Genomic DNA, 12,938 nt, shown 5'->3' with positions numbered 1-12,938 from the left:
CGCGTCCTTTCGGAAATTGTACAAGAGGACTCGCCGTCGTCTCACTGACATGTTGGAACGGGACCACATGTCAACGAAACATGGTGTGTAATTTCTCGTGCAAAATGCGATCTGGCCGCGTTGGCCCGATGTGACGTATTATTTCTCGACTTTATTTTTTTAATGGCGTGCCGTTTAGTTTTGAAGCACGACTAACTGGTACTGTTTGTAGAGAAAATATAAATTACTCTACCACTACTCCACCTCTAGTACTAGTAGTATAAAAAAGATATATAGGCTGGAGCTTCAGAGCTTTCTTGCTAAGGGCTGCCCACTTGCTTCTCACACTATCACCCTCTCTCCAGATCTAAAAAAGACGTCCTCTCTCTCCCTCCTCACCGGTGGTCACAGATCCGCCGGGGAAGAAGAGGACATGCAGTTGACGCACTCGTCGTCGGCGAGCGAGGTCACGCACTGACGACAAGGCCATCCTCTCAGACCTAGCGCCCGCGCGGGATGGCCTCCGTCCCCAAGCTCGCTACCGTAGTGCGTGCGGAGGACGACGACCACGAGCGAAGCCTCTTCCCGCTGACCCTCAGGTATGCTACCTCTTTTCGAACCATACCCTTGTTCTATTGCCCCATCTGCCATCTCGCTGCATGTGGATCTTTTTCCACTCCACCATCTTCCCAATTTGCTATCCTCTGCTCTGCTGGTCACGCAGACGAAAACCTTAATTTGCACTATTAAAGGAAACCCTACTTCATGCAGACTAATCCATGTCTGGGTTGAATAAGGAAAGGAAGGGAGACTGTACTGTCCAAGAGAGTAGGCATCGAACCCGCATCTAGGTTGAAAAGGGGAAAATCAGTAGCTAAGGAACGAGTCTCGTGTCTCTTGGTTGAAGAAGGGTAGAAAGGCATGACAACGCAATAGAGAATGACCAGGTCGATCAGTTTGTTGTCCTCACATAGGAAAAAGGTGGCTAAACATAACAAAAATGGGACGTAATCCACATATGCTGCCTGGATATTTTTTGCTCTGGGAAACCATACCTCCCTCACCACTCTATGCATCCGTGGAGGTACATCGTACTGGTGCGCCCACTGTCCGAATGGGACTCCCATGCTCTTATTGTCACTTTTTTGCTGTTAGTATAACGCCAGCAGTCAAGTCAAGCAATGCTAATGCTAAAGTGATGCCACAATTAACTAATGCCGCACTCAGTCTAATGCCACCGATAAATTTAAGCAATGCCATTTAATGTCACTGGATTATTTCAGGGTTAGCTGTTGATTGTGGATGTATTAAAGATTTTTCAACTAAGGCATTCTAATGCTGTTGCACAGCCAGTATACCAATGATGAAACTTGTTACTACCTTCAGATTTTTGCACTGTTAATGCTTATAGATTACATACCTCACTTTCATGAGATAAGTTAATTTTTTTGTACAGTGTCACCAAAATGCCAAGGCGCTGATGTCATTTTATTTTGGTTAAACTGCACAAAAAATTATGAAGACAAGAGGAAAGGTCAAGAGTGGGCACCTCCTCCTCCGGCTGTTCTCTTGATTCGTTCGATCAAGTTTTTATGTTTGATCGATTATCAAGATTGGGATAGCAATTTTTAAGCCCCCCCCGAGTTCGAAATGATATTTACCTTGGAGGTACATGGTTTGCAATTTTTTTATAATGTCATTAGTTCATAATGCTAGTTACCTTCAGACTTTTGTATTTGGTTTAATGCTCATGCATAGCTAGTATACCAATGCTGAAACATGTTACCTTTACATTTTGTATTGTTAATTCTTATAGAAATCTTCCAGTGCTAGAGTTTATTGAAATCTGTTCAGTAAAACCATTGTACTGTACCCTATAATAAAATAACTACTCTACTGTTGCACTAGCCACTGGATTAGTGTATATTTGTAGTATTCGAAATTTCGAATGGTGTTGCATTAGCGTATGGACATAAATAAAGTGTGGCAAGCTTTCCCAGATATGTGCTCAAGAAAACTACTACCTGTTTTTCTAAATACTAGACGTTTGGGTACTTTAAACTGAACCACGAAAACGTCTTATATTAAGGAACAGAGGGTGTAGAGTTCACTCAAATTATCCCGGTAAAGCTAGTCACACCTTTGTTAAAAATAATGTTCATTATGTTATCGGAGGAGGTCTGTAAGTTTGTCTCTAATGCCCGTCGACTACATACCTGACATCATGATGTAATGTTAAGTCATTTCCTTTTGTACAGTGTCACTGAATTGTTAAGGCGGTGATGGCATTTTATTTTAGTTGAACTGCACAAAATATGCTTAAAAGAAGAGGAAAGGTCAGGAATCGATCATTCTTTCAGAAAGAACTATATATGCCTTTCTGACATCAGCCGCTGTTGCCTTATTTATTCCTTCAAACAGGTGGTTAGAAACAGTCTTGCTACCTTTTCCCATTAAGAAATTGGAATGCTTATATTTGTGAGTCTATGCTTCAACTAGTGCCACTTTTATAGTAATCACACTTTCAATATCTATGCAAAGAGGGATGCTCGATTTTAGTGGAACTGCACAAAAAGTCCAACTGGTTCAACATTAGGAGCATGTTTTCTTCCAAACCTTTATATCCAATTGGTGGCACTATGAGCTGTTCATTAAGAAGGTGCATGGTTTGCTACTATCTTGCTACTCTTTTTGTACTGTCATTAGATAGTAATACTAGTGGTTTGCATGTGAATTTATTGGCAGGGTGGACCTACATTGGAGGTGCAGGACATGATTCAATGATTGGGTGCTTAATTTCGGTTGTATCGATTTCACCTCTTCCATCACTGTGAACATGGATATCCTTGGTCCAATGAAGAATAGATGCTATATTTCTGCTCTAAACAAGCAAATCAATTCAGTATGAAATTGTCCAGGGCAAAACATGACTGTATCAAATTGTCCAGTGCAAAACATGATAGATGCTAAGCGGAAGAGATATGTTTAAACCGAAAATACAAGGTGGGGTATATGTTTACTAGCTGCTTGATATTTGTGCAGACAGAGATGTCTGCCCGTTGCTATTTGGCAAACACACAAAGTGACCGCAATTTTGGTTGAACTGCACAAGAGAATAGTATAGTCACTGCATGCAGTGCCATTTGAAAATAGACACAGAAAGATTGGATAGTCACTTCATGGACTGCAGAAAAGTAGTAATGTACTATTTAATGGCCAACATTAGGTGCTTCATTGCTTTGGTCTGATTATACAATGGGCATCATTTTGCCTAAGTTGAAGTTTGTATTCCGAAAATAGTCTCGCCGTGTGATCGAGAGAAGACCAAATCATATTGCAGTGGATGTTCCTCCATCATGTGTGGTTCATTCTCATGGTTCTAGCTGTTGGTGAAACCACTTACGTTTGCAAGAGGAATTGTAGACTTCACAAACAAATTTGTCTTTCAGTAAGTACTGAATGTTGGCCAAGAGAAGCATCCATGTTAGTAGGAAGAACATATGTTTTTTCTAGATCTTTGCTTTTGGAGCTACATATTTGTATATGATCTGTGAATCATTGAGATGCATTAACATGTTGATCTTATGTATGGGAATCGTACTAGTGGGTTTTAGTTGTGGCTGATCTTTGCTTTTGGAGCTACATATTTGTATATGATCTGTGAATCATTGAGATGCATTAACAGTTCCTTATATTTGTTCGCTCAGTGTTTACAAGTTACTGATCGATCACTAGCTAGCCTACTAATGCGCTCCTGGCAGTTTTAGTTGCGACACAAGATCCGAAGTGGCAGTTTTTTGAATAAAAATGCCTACCTCTGAAGAAACTGACAAGCTGCTCTGAAGAAAATGCCATGCGAATCTGAAGAAACTGCCAGCGAAAACGTTCGCAAATGCCTTATCTCCCAGCTAAAGTTCATCAACTAATGCCCTCGGTTGCGACTGGTTGCATGCTGCTCCACGTACTAGCTGCGAGCGATTTTGAGTGCCTGCGTGCAGCCGGCCGTAATTAAGGCAGCTAACTGATGCGAAAAAAGATGCGCTTTAATTGTTGCGGGCCTTTTAAATCCGTGGAATCATTATTGACAAGGAGGGAGATGATTCGAGTGCACTCGTTTGACCGTCATGCCGGCGTGCGACCCATCACGAACGGGACGGGACGGCACAGTCATAATTTCAGTTTCTCTAGTTTTCCACGGCAAGCTGGCGCGCTAAGCCATGCCTGCTTAATTATGCATTGAATTCCGATGACCGTCGCGCTTCCTTCCGCCTATAAGTACTGTTTCCCGGCCTTCTATGGTGGCACCGTGACCCAACTCACCCTATCCTCATAAGCCCCCACCGGCCCGATGTCGCTCGCCACTTATCCTCGCTCTCGCCACGTCTGCCATGCCCCTGCCCGTCCGCGATAGGCGAGGCCGAAGGCGGTCACCGCCGGAACTAGTGTTCGGTTTTTCACCGGACGATAGACGGAGGGAGGAGGCATTCTATCGGTCTTTAGATGGCAATGCGGAGATCAAGGACTTGCTGGAGCGCGACCGCGTGGCGGAGGAGCAGGAGTTGTTGGAGCACGACCGCTCGGCGGAGGAGCAGCGTATCACCGATTTGCGCTGCCAGCGGGACGTGGAGCAGCAGCGCACCGATGCTATGAGTCGCAAGCAAAGCGCCAGCAACTGGGCCGACTACGTGGAGGCCGGCGCCCGGCAAATAGCCCTGGAGGCTGTCGGGCACGCACGCGTTCGCGACGCTGATTTTTACTACCAGCTCGTCAAGTGGGTTTCCCGCTTAGAAGCCGAAGCTTCGGTGGACCACGCCGGCATAGAAAGGGCCAACGCGCGCGAGCAACGCGCCCTATCGCACCTCTGGCAAGTCCGAGGCGAGGCGGAGGACGCTGGTATCGGCGTTTAGCGTGTACTGTAGATGGCGGCCGGCATCGTCTAGTTAGCTAAGAGTAAGTTAGTACTTGTACGCTACTAGAGTATTAATGGGAGTAGATAGTTAACTTGGCTATGATGGTTGCCAACGTGGAAGTTCAGTACTCTATATGTGGATCAGACCTGTTACTTTGCTCTGAATGTTGAACTTTCCGTTTGAACGTATGGAATGGGCTGTTATTTTTTAAATGGGTTGTATTTTTCCTCCACGGGTTTAGAGGCTGACTTGTGGGCCTACCAAGTTGATGCGTACACAATCAGGAGATGATTGTACGTGGAGAGGATGACAGCAGGGACCCGCCAAGGTCATGGCAGTACGCAAGCAAGTGCCTACTTATTTCAAGCCAATAAAAAAATGGCTCCTCCTAATGGATTTCTGACATCTGGGTCCCCATCCAATGTCAACGTAGTCAATAAACGAGAGAATTGCACAACGAGCAGCTGACACCAGGGACCCAGCAGCTTGCCCAGTTATTTTTGTTTTGGGTTAATTTGATAAATGCCACTCCAAATTTGGTGTTTCTGAGAAATGCCACTGCAATTTCCAAACTTTGAAAAATGCCATTTCCAGTGGCATTTTTTGAAGTCTGGAGTGACGTTTTTCAAAGTTTGCAAATTGCAGTGGCGTTCTCCAAAGTTTGCAAAAATTGCAGTGGCACTTTTCAAAGTTTGGAAATTGCAGTGGCATTTTTATGAATCGCCATAATTGGAGTGACATTTATCTAATTTGTTTTTGAGACGGAAGCAGGGTATCAACTGGGCTGTGCGGGGCACTCTGGCCTGTCTAGACAACCTTCTCTTTTATGTTTACCACAGACCAGCCCAGTAGTTTTTTTATTTCTGAAAATGGCTAGCCCAGTTTTTTTGTGATTTACCAAGTAAGTCGCTTTGTCAGGCCTGTTGGGCTGCAAATCTTTCAAGACGAGGAGAGCTTCATTCGGCTGGCCGAGAAAATGGCCTATCAGTAATGAGAAATGGGCTGTACATTTTTAAAACACATCAAACCGGCAATTAGTTTCAAATTTCTTTTTTCATTTCGAGATTTTAAATTGCATTGATTTTTTATGCGTGGACAATTTGTTGGATTTTATATTGATATACATTTATTTTTAAAATCAGTTTTAATGTGACTCAAAATTTCAGGATTAAAAACAGTTTGGACCGCACCGAAATATGCAAAATTTCGTATAATTTTTTAACCGTGGCCACAATATGGCCGGCTGCGATGCGGCGGAGGCCTCACCGCCCCCTACTACTTCCACCGCTGGCCAGGCCATCCCTCTACTCACCCACACCCCCTGTTATTCTGCGGCGACGACAGCCTCACACCGCAGCGAACCAGTGAACCCTCATACTCCTCTACGCGTGGGCATCCACTGCCGCGTCTTCCCCGGCTCCACGTCGTCCCCTTCCTAGGCCTCGCCGTCATCCACCGCCCTGGTGCTCTCGGCACGGCGTGGTCAACGTGGTCAAGGAATGGCTTCCATCGGACGTGGACTGTACGTGGAGAGGCTGACAGCTGGGTCAATGGCCGCAGCAAGGAAGTGCCTCCTTATTACGCGCAAAATAATTATTCCTCCACCTGACAGTGGGGACCCACCGGATGGGCCACTGTATTTTGCAAAAAAACGTTTCCCCCTGACTGCTGGGACCCACCAGCTACATCTTTGCATGCAAGGAAGTGCGTCCGGGCAAAAAAAAACCTGATTCGCCCCCTGACTGCTGGGACCCACCAGCTACATCTTCGTAGGCAAGGAAGTGTCTGACAGTCGGGACCCACCTGGTCGAAGCGTACATAGCGTTGTCATTCTGGTCGCGAACGTGTACGTACATACTGGTCGATGTAGAGGAGCGCACGTGTCATAGTAGAGGCGCGCACATATCATGTACACATACGTACAACGGCCAGTGTGCAAGAAAGAAAATACGGCCACGTACGTACATACGGGCAGGGTCTCGAACGCCTACTCGCGCATACGTACGGCCAGGGCTTGTGTACATGGCTGGGTCGGAACGGAGAAACTGCGTCGTCGTCGTGTTCATGGGGAGGCAACGAAATGCGTCGTGTTCATCGGGAGGCAACTGAACGCGTGGGAGCCAACCGGCTTGGACGGAACAGCCGATGGAAACGAGGCCTGCGTACCGCAGAACAGAGGAAACGGCCTTGTGTTCGACTGGCCACATTCGAAACGGGATCCTGTTCATCAGGAGGGGTCTGGCGTACCGCAAAACGGAGGAAACGGACCTCCTACGGTCGAAACAGGGGCTCCTGTTGATCGGGAGGGGTGTGGCGTACCGCAAAACGGAGGAAACGGACTTGTGTTGGAGCGCTACGGTCGAAACAGGGGTCCTGTTCATCGGGAGGGGTGTGGCGTACCGCAAAACGGGACTCCACGGGATACTGTTCATCTCCAGTGTCGCCCCCTTCCAGCCTCCACGGGCTACTGTTCATCCACCGTCGACCTCCTCCAGCCTCCACCTGCGACTGTTCATCCACGGGCTCCTGTTCATCCAGCCTCCACCGCGCGCTACTCCACCGGCTACTGTTCAACCAGCCCTCTCCACGGGCTCCTGTTCAACCACCCCTCCACGGGTTACTGTTCATCCAGCCCTCCACCGTCTACTGTTCATCCAGCCCTCCACGGGGTGGTCCTGCTCATCCAGCCCTCCACGGGGTCCTGTTCATCCAGCCCCAACCGGCTCGATCAATCGGGGTCCTGTTCATCCAGAGGCAACACCACGGGGTCCTGTTCATCCACCCCCACCGGGAACTGTTCATCCAACCCCCCCAGCAATGCTAATTGTTCATCCAGAGGCAGCATCGATCGGCTTCAGTTAGTAGCAGTAGCGAAGGAATCGCTCGATCAGGTTCAGTTAACAGCCATCGATCGATCGCTCGGGTTCAGTAACGCGTAGTTTGCAGTGCAATCGCTCGGGTTCAGTTAGAGCCCAACGCCTCGCTCGGGTTCAGTTAGAGCCCAACGCCTCGCACCCACGCGTGTGCGTGTCCGACAGAAACGCGCATCGCTCGGCCCCGACCACCCACCGTAATCGGGAACACCCCGATATTTTCCTCGCCGTCGCTTCTACCGCGGTTTTTTCCGTCATGGACGGCCCAAATAATGTCATGCAGCTACGTCTTCGGCCCGCCCAGGACGAAAAGCCCATTTTCTGTCATAGAAGTAGGAGCCCACCACATCTATGATGATACCGGGTTTTGTCACAATCATCGTCATAGAAGTGTCATAAGTATGACAGAAAAAAATTTCGTTTGGCCCAAAATGTCACAGATGTGTCTTTTTTTTGTAGTGATAGATGGATCGCTGGGGCTTGCACACTTTGTTAGCACTTTAGGATTGAGAAAACCTTCTGGTTGCGTCATATACAACTCTCCTTTAATAAATCCATCAAGAAATGCAGTTTTGACATCCATTTGCCAGATTTCATAAAATGCGGCAATTGCTAACATGATTCGGATAGACTTTAAGCATCGATACGAGTGACAAAATCACATCGTAGTCAAAACCTTTAACTTGACGAAAACCTTCTACGACAATTCGAGCTTTGTAGATAATAACACTACTACCAGCGTTCGTCTTCCTCTTGAAGATCCATTTATTCTCAATGGCTCGCCGATCATTGGGCAAGTCAATCAAAGTCCATACTTTGTTCTCATACATGGATCCTATCTCAGATTTCATGGCCTCAAGGCATTTATCAGAATCGGGGCTCATCATTGCTTCCTCATAGTTCGTAGGTTTGTCATGGTCTAGTAACATGACTTCCATAATAGGATTACCGTACCACTCTGGTGCGGAACGTGCTCTGGTCGACGTATGAGGTTCGGTAGTAACTTGATCCGAAGTTTCATGATCATTATCATTTGCTTCCTCACTAGTTGGTGCGGGCATCATGGGAACGGTTTTCTGTGATGAGCTACTTTCCAATTAGTGAGAAGGTACAATTACCTCATCAAGTTCTACTTTTCTCCCACTCACTTCTTTCAAGAAAAACTCCTTCTCTAGAAAAGATCCATTCTTTGCAACAAAGATCTTGCCTTCGGATCTATGATAGAAGGTGTACCCAACAGTTTCTTTTGGGTATCCTATGAAGACGCACTTCTCCGATTTGGGTCCGAGCTTATCAGGCTAAAGCTTTTTCACATAAGCATCGCAACCTCAAACTTTAAGAAACGACAGCTTAGGTTTCTTGCCAAACCACAGTTCATACGGTGTCGTCTCAACGGATTTAGATGGTGCCCTATTTAACGTGAATGCAACTGTCTCTAATGCACCATATCCAATAAAGTACGGTTACGATGTTCGGACACACCATTACGCTGTGGTGTTCCAGGTGGCGTGAGTTGTGAAACTATTCCACATTGTTTTAAATGAAGGCCAAACTCGTAACTCAAATATTCGCCTCCGCGATCAGATCTTAGAAACTTTATTTTCTTGTTACGATGATTTTCCACTTCACTCCAAAAGTCTTTGAACTTTTGAAATGTTTAAGACTTGTGTTTCATTAAGTAGATATACCCATATCTGCTCAAATCATCTGTGAAGTTCAGAAAATAACGATACCAGCCGCGAGCCTCAACACTCATCGGACCACATACATTGGTATGTATTATTTCCAATAAGTCAGTGGCTCGCTCCATTGTTTTGTAGAACGGAGTTTTAGTCATCTTGCCCATGAGGCATGGTTCGCAAGCATCAAATGATTCATAATCAAGTGATTCCAAAAGTCCATCTGCATGGAGTTTCTTCATGCGCTTTACACCAATATGACCTAAACGGCAGTGCCACAAATATGTTGCACTATCATTATCAACTTGCATCTTTTGGCATCAATATTATGAATATGTGTATCACTATGATTGAGATTCAATAAACCATTCACCTTGGGTGTATGACCACAAAAGGTTTTATTCATGTAAACAGAAGAACAATGATTCTCTGACTTAAATGAATAACCGTTTTGCAATAAACATGATCCAATCATATTCATGCTCAACGCAAACACCAAATAACATTTATTTTAGGTTCAACAATAATCCCAAAAGTAGAGGGAGTGTGCGATGGTGATCGTATCAATCTTGGAATCACTTCCAACACACATCGTCACTTTTCTCTTAACTAGTCTCTGTTCACTCCGCAACTCCTGTTTTGAGTTACTAATCTCAGCAACTGAACCGGTATCAAATACCCAGGGGTTGCTATGAACACTAGTAAATTTACACATAAATAACATGTATATCATATATACCTTTGTTCACTTTGCCATCCTTCTTATCCATGATGTATTTGGGGTAGTTCCGCTTCCATTGACCATTTCCTTTGCAGTAGAAGCACTCAGTTTCAGGCTTGGGTCTAGTTTTGGGCTTCTTCATGGGAGTGACAACTTGCTTGCCATTCGTCTCGAAGTTCCCTTTCTTTCCCTTGCCCTTTTACTTGAAACTAGTGGTCTTGTCAACCATCAACATTTGATGCTCTTTCTTGATTTCTACCTTCGCCGATTTCAGCATCGCGAAGAGCTTGGGAATCATTTTCGTCATCCCTTGCATATTATAGCTCATCACAAAGTTCTAGTAACTTGGTGACAGTGACTAGAGAACTCTGTCAATCACTATCTTATTTGGAAGATTAACTCCCACTTGATTCAAGTGATTATAGTACCGAGACATTCTGAGCACATGCTCACTAGCTGAGCTATTCTCCTCCATATTGTAGGCAAAGTATTTGTCAGAGGTCTCATACCCCTCGACATGGGCATGAGTCTGAAATACCAATTTCAACTCTTGGAACATCTTATATGATCTGTGGCGTTCAAAACATTTTTGATGTCCCGGTTCTAAGCCGTAAAGCATGGTGCACTAAACTATCAAGTAGTCATCATACCGAGCTTGTCAAATGCTCATAACATCTGCATCTGCTCCAGCAACAGGTCTGTCACCTAGTGGTGCATTAAGGACATAATTCTTCTGTGCAGCAACGAGGATAATCCTCAGATCACGGATCCAGTCCGCATCATTGCTACTATCATCTTTCAACTTAGTTTTCTCTAGGAACATATCAAAAACATAGGGGAGATACAACGCGAGCTATTGATCTACAACATAGATATGCAAATACTATCAGGACTAAGTTCATGATAAATTAAGTTCAATTAATCAAATTACTTAAGAACTCCCACTTAGATAGACATCCCTCGAGTCATCTAAATGATTAGGTGATCCAAATCAACTAAACCATGTCCGATCATCACATGAGATGGAGTAGTCTTCAATGGTGAACATCTCTATGTTGATCATATCTACTATATGATTCACGTCCGACCTTTCGGTCTCCAGTGTTCCGAGGCCATGTCTGTACATGCTAGGCTCGTCAAGTTTAACCCGAGTATTCTGCATGTGCAAAACTGTCTTGCACCCGTTGTATGTGAACGTAGAGCTTATCACACCCGATCATCACATGCTGTCTCAGCACGACGAACTGTCGCAATGGTGCATACTCAGGGAGAACACTTATACCTTGGAATTTTAGTAAGGGATCATCTTATAATGCTAGTGCCGTACTAAGCAAAATAAGATGCATAAAAGATAAACATCACATGCAATCAAAATATGTGACATGATCTGGCCATCATCATCTTGTGCCTTTGATCTCCATCGTCACCGGTTTGACACCTTGATCTCCATCGTAGCATCGTGGTCGTCTCGCCAACTATTGCTTCTACAACTCTCGCTAACACATAGTGATAAAGTAAAGCAATTACATGACGTTTGCATTTCATACAATAAAGCGACAACCATAAGGCTCATGCCAGTTGCTGATACCTTTTATGAAAACATGATCATCTCATACAATGACATATATCACATCATGTCTTGACCATATCATATCACAACATGCCCTGCAAAAACAAGTTAGACGTCCTCTACTTTATTGTTGCAAGTTTTACGTGGCTGCTACGGGCTTCTAGTAAGAACCGTTCTTACCTACGCATCAAAACCACAACGGTGTTTCGTCAATTTTGCTGTTTTAGCCTTCAACAAGGACCGACCATAGTCAAATTCGATTCAACTAAAGTGGATAAACAGACACCTGCCAGCCACCATTATGCAAAACAAGTTGCATGTCTGTCGGTGGAACCGGTCTCATGAACGTGGTCATGTAAGGTTGGTCCGGGCCGCTTCATCCAACAATACCACCGAATCAAAATAACATGGCCAAAGAAAGTTATCCCTACAAAATCATATTGTCTGGCTATGCTCTATCTTCATCACACAAAGTATTTAATCATGCACAACCCCAATGACAAGCCAAGCAATTGTTTCATACTTTTGATGTTCTCAAACTTTTTCAATCTTCATGCAATACATGAGCGTGAGCCATGGATATATCACTATATGTGGAATAGAATGGTGGTTGCGGAGAAGACAAAAAGGGAGAAGATAGTCTCACATCAACTAGGCATATCGATGGGCTATGGAGATGCCCATCAATAGATATCAATGTGAGTGAGTAGGGATTGCCATGGAACGGATGCACTAGAGCTATAAGTGTACGAAAGCTCAACAAAAGAAACTAAGTGGGTGTGCATCCAACTCGCTTGCTCACGAAGACCTAGGGCATTTTGAGGAAGCCCATCATTGGAATATACAAGCCAAGTTCTATAATGTAAAATTCCCACTAGTATATATATGAAAGTGACAAGATAGGTGACTCTCTATCATGAAGATCATGGTGCTACTTTGAAGCACAAGTGTGGAAAAAGGATAGTAACATTGTCCCTTCTCTCCTTTTCTCTCATATTTTTATTTGGGGCTTCTTTTTTTTCTTTTCTTTTGGCCTCTTTTTTTCTTTTTTTTTTCGTCCGGAGTCTCATCCCGACTTATGGGGGAATCATAGTCTCCATAATCCTTTCCTCACATGGGACAATGCTCTAATAATGATGATCATCACACTTTTATTTACTTACAACTCAAGAATTGCAACTTGATACTTAGAACAAAATATGACTC

Source organism: Triticum aestivum, chromosome 1D (assembly GCF_018294505.1).
Source record: "Triticum aestivum cultivar Chinese Spring chromosome 1D, IWGSC CS RefSeq v2.1, whole genome shotgun sequence".
In the NCBI taxonomy this organism is placed as follows: Eukaryota; Viridiplantae; Streptophyta; class Magnoliopsida; order Poales; family Poaceae; genus Triticum; species Triticum aestivum.
Note: the sequence above shows the minus strand (reverse complement) of the source record.